The sequence below is a fragment of the Littorina saxatilis genome, linkage group LG6 (assembly GCF_037325665.1).
Source record: "Littorina saxatilis isolate snail1 linkage group LG6, US_GU_Lsax_2.0, whole genome shotgun sequence".
Taxonomy (NCBI): Eukaryota; Metazoa; Mollusca; class Gastropoda; order Littorinimorpha; family Littorinidae; genus Littorina; species Littorina saxatilis.
In genome coordinates this window covers 38,671,345-38,676,344 of record NC_090250.1, presented here as the reverse complement: position 1 = coordinate 38,676,344, position 5,000 = coordinate 38,671,345, and the positions used below count along the sequence as shown (strand labels likewise).

General features: G+C 41.9%; 1 protein-coding gene across 1 annotated transcript in view; it reads left to right on the top strand.

The window, feature by feature from the left end:
- The window catches only part of LOC138968010 (CD109 antigen-like), a 73,576-nt gene that overhangs the window by 53,961 nt on the left and 14,615 nt on the right, over positions 1 to 5,000 (top strand). The gene's annotated exons all lie outside the window — the stretch shown is intronic.

The following is a 5,000-nucleotide window of genomic DNA, read 5'->3' as shown; positions in this document are numbered from 1 at the left end:
GAAGGACAAAGCTTTACTTTACAAGGCTCTGGTATGTGGTATGGGCGTGTTTTGATGTTGTTTTGTTTTGAATTTCTCTGCGTGTTTAGTTTGCATTTTATGACCAGACTTCAGCTTCAGACAGACAGAGAAATGTTCCTGCATCCACTCCATGCACGCAGCAACAACCCAATAAAATTGACTTAAGAGTGATGACAGCTTCGACGGGATTTTAATCCAGTAGCTATAAAGCAAGATTAGCAAAATAAGGGCACAAAGGCGGAAAAGGAAGTTGGGAGATTTAACTCCCTTGAATTACCGTAGGTTTGACCTTCTACAGAAAAGCGACCAAATTATCTTTTCCGATTGTCTTACGGAGGTGTCAGCCGAACCAGGTCATAACCAAATTTAAATAAAGACTTAAATTGTTGTATTGCGTATTTTGCTTTGCTATTTTATGTTGTTCCTTGGTTTTGCTTTGTTTTGTTTTGCTTTTTATTTATTTTATTTTGTTATGTTTTGCTCAGTTTTGCATAGTTTTGCTTTGCTAATTTGTTCATTTGATTTGTGGTTGCTTTGTTTGTCTGCTCTGCTTTGCTTTGTGCGTTTGTTTTCCTTTGTAATTGCCTTGGTTTTTGTTGATTATGTGTTCGTTCATTTGTCTGTTTGTTTCATTATTTGCCAGATTGAATGTTTGTTTGTTGTTTGTGTGTGTGTGTGTGTGTGTGTGTGTGTGTGTGTGTGTGTGTGTGTGTGTGTGTGTGTGTTAGTTTGTTTGTTGTTTGTTCAGTGCCGGACCAAATGAGTTGTAAGGGGGGGGTTCCTCCTTTTTTTTGGGGGGGGGCAAATCAGCGAAGTGGCGAAGCCACAAGCGCGCGCCTGCAAAGCAGACGCGCGAACTAGGGAGGTCCGGGGGCATGCTTCCCCGGCAAATTTTTGAAAAACGGTTAAAATCTGTGCAATCTGGTGCATTCTGGGCCTTGTTTTGAGGGTTAAGAGCAGCATTGTTTTGGTGCTAAAACTAGTAAAAGTCAAAGCAAGGTACATGCTTTTTCCAGGGGTGGGGTTCCGGAACCCCTGGAACCCCTCCCCCCCCCTGGGTCAGGCCCGGTTGTTTGTTGATTTTGTTTTGTATTGTTTACCTATCTCTGTTTGTATATGTTTGCCCGTTTCTTTTGCTTTGTTTGTTGGTAGTTTGAAGGGTTGGCTGGTTTGTGGGCTGGTTGATGGATTGTTGTGTTGGTGGTTCGGGTGAGTTTAGCAGTTGTTCACGTAAAAGAGATTTTGTATCTAACCTTTACCGCGTTAAATCGTTGGTTCATTAGTTCTTCAGTTGGTATAACCTCCTTGTCTAACTGCGTACTTTGTTTTTTGATGTCGGTTAATTCCGTTAATTTATTAATTACAATAAATGTGAACTTTTCACAATTTCATTTCAGGGGACATTCAGATCATCAATTTTGATGTAAGTATTACGCACTATAGAGAAAAAAGTTCTTATCAATGTCAGGCGCCACGTGTTGACAGTGTGTGTGTGTGTGTGTGTGTGTGTGTGTGGTGTGTGTGTGTGTGTGTGTGTGTGTGTGTGTGTTACTGTGTATTACTGCGTGCGTGATGTGCGTGTGTGTGTGTGGGGGGGGGGGAGTATTAACCGATTTCATAGACGATTAAAGCTAATATATAAACTCCCACAATGACTAGAAATGAAAGAATAACACCAACAACTGTGTATATCATCAACCACCTACATTTTATGTTTTCATATTTCATATTATGCAGATAAGTAACAATCTGACGAGACCCCAAGACAACTCTCCTTCTCCTAAAATGTTCGTACGTGTACGAGCTAGCAGAGGTCTGCTGTTTGACGAATACGAAGAGGTCTTGTGGCAGGAACCATCTCAGAACATAGTCGTGCAGATGAGCATGTTGAAGTATCAGCCTGGACAAACAGGTAACAAGTCGCGTAGGGCAAAAATGCAACATTTAGTCAAGCTCAGTCGAACTCACAGAATGAAACTGAACACAAAGCATTTTTTCCGCAAGACCGTACACTCGTAGCATCGCCTGTCCACCGCTCGTGGCAAAGGCAGTAAAATTAACACTACAGAAAAGCGCGGTAGCGGTTGCGCTGAGGAGGATAGCTCGCTTTTCTATATCTCTATTCTTTTTAACTCTCTGAACGTGTTTTTAATCCAAATATATCATATCTATATGTTTTTGGAATCAAGAACGGACAAGGAAAAAGATGAAATTGTTTTTAAATCGATTTCGGAAATTTAATTTTAATCATAATTTTTATATTTTCAAATGTCAGAGCTTGTTTTTAATCCGAATATGGCATAATTATATGTTTTGGGAATCAGAAAATGATGAAAAATACAATAAACGTAATTTTGGATCGTTTTATAAAAAAAATAATTTTAATTACAATTTTTAAGATTTTTAATGACCAAAGTCATAAATTAATTTTTAAGCCTCCAAGCTGAAATGCAATACCAAAGTCCGGCCACACACCCACCCACACACACACACACACACACACACACACACACACACACACACACACACACACACCACGACCCTCGTCTCGATGTCCCCCTCTATGTTAAAACATTTAGTCAAAACATGACTAAAAAAGGAGAAGAAATTGATTAAATGAAAGGCATGTCGCACATCCAGAATCACCCAGACAGGCACACCCAGACAGACACGCACATACCTACAGACACATACACACACACACACACACACACACACACACACACACACACACACACACACACACACACACACGTACACACACACACACACACGTGCGCGCGCGCACACACACACACTTACACATACACATACACACACACACGCACACACACACACACACACACATACCCCCCCCCCCACACACACACACAGATTGAGAGAGAGAGAGAGAGAGAGAGAGAGAGAGAGAGAGAGAGAGAGAGATTGAGAGAGAGAGAGATAGAGAGAGACAGAAAAAGAGAGAGAGGCACATATGTGAGCTGACCAGTATGTTCAAAAGCTGGCGTTGACGAGTTTCTGTGCCTAAAAGCATGTCTTGTGTTTCAGTCAAATTCATTGCGTTCGTCACCTCGGGATTGCATGTCGTGAAAAAGCCATTGGACATTGTAATCGAAGTAAGTCACACATGTAGTAATATTTGTTTACGTTGAAACAGTATATCGAATTAAGAGTTGTCGCATGAAGGGGAGGGGAGTGGGGGGGGGGGGGGGGGGGGTAGAGGAGAGGACAGCTCTCCACGCCCCGATTCATCAAAGATAGAACATACATATTTTGGCCATGAATGCTTGACTCTACTGCCACACTCCACACTCACAAAGCAAAATGATTAACTAAAAACCGTCCACCAAGAAAAAGAAAATGGAATCGAAGATGAAGTCGCTTGCTCATTGCAATGCTTTGTAATCTCTCTTGTGCCAGGAGACAGACAAGAACCCTAAACGTCAGTCAGTCAGGAAGCATTCTTGCTATGTGTCCAAGTGGATACAGAACCTTGTCCCATGCAAAAGCCGGAGCAGATCTGAGATAGTGTGCAGAACCGTTTTCACGAGAGGGAATAATAATATGCCTTATACCCCCAATTATTCCCATTCGCTGCAGGTTAAAGGCACAGTAAGCCTCCCGTAAACCACAGATACTGTCAGGCTTTTACACACAGTACAAAAACTCTTTCATTTAAACACTCACCATTTGAGAACAACCTAGGTGCCCTCCGTAAAGAGCGAGCAATTTTCAAAGAATTTATTTTTGCGTGGTTTATCTTACCCCTGAGCTATCGTGAACACGTGTAATCCAGTTTCCCTTTTTCACAATGCAGTCGTCAGCTAGTAATTTGAATGCGACTCGCTGTGAGCTTATCTGGAATAGCACGTTATTATGTACCTCTGACTATGCACGAAACAAACGGCTGTGGTTCACAAGAACTCTAGCGATGGCTTTTAACTGTTAAGAGGAACTGGCAATAGGCATAAACCGTCGTCTGCTACGAGAATCACGACCTTGCGTGACTCTGATTCCGGGCTTTTCTTTTTTTCAAACTTTCAAAACTTCGAATTGTATTGATCTTGTCTTGATGAAAGAATTCTTTTATGATTTAAGAATGTTTGTGTAACAAGCTGTCAATTTATTATTTAGATTTTAAAACTTAGGTCTAGCGCCAAAACGCACCACGGTCCGATTGTCTACTGAGACAATCCGCAAAATCAATTCTTTGAAAATTGCTCGCTCTTTACGTAGGGCACCTAGGGTGTTCCCGTTTGGTGAGCGTTCAAATGGAAGGGTGTTTGTACTGTGTGTAAAAGCCTGACAGTATCTGTGATGGGTTACAGGAGGCGCACTGTGCCTTTAATAGAACGATTCAAGTTTCAAAACAAAATCATACTAACCTATTGACACTCTCCATGTGTAGCCTTCAACACTAATTACTGACACTTACCTAATCTATAGTGTTACTAGTTAGCACAGTTAAACAACATACCCGCTCCATTGGTTTGTTCTAGGTTACCACCGACGAACGCGTTTTGTGTACAACACCCGTCATCTATCGAGTCTACTCCAGTCGTATCATAAGTTGATATTGTTCGGCTTCGACAAAACTAAATCTCAGAAAAGACTTTGCTTTATTGTAGAAATATCGATAAGTCTGAAACAGAAACATAAGTTTTGTCAAGAAGCACAACTGTGCTCCCTTCTTCGCTGACTTTAGTTGTACATGTAATACTAGAATGAATACCCGCTTCGCCGGGTAGCCGGCTTCGCCGGGAAGAAGTACTTAGAGCCGTACGCCGGCTTCGCCGGGTCCGAACAATGGACCCGCCAAGCTTAGGTCCCTCCCAGATTCGTGGAATGGGAACAGCACGAAAATGATTCAGTGGCCATAATGCCATTCCTGACCATATCGAGTCCCATCCTTGTCGACGAATGTAACCGTGTTAATCACCTTTGGAGGGGAACTCCACTCAAACAGGACTGAGCAAGTT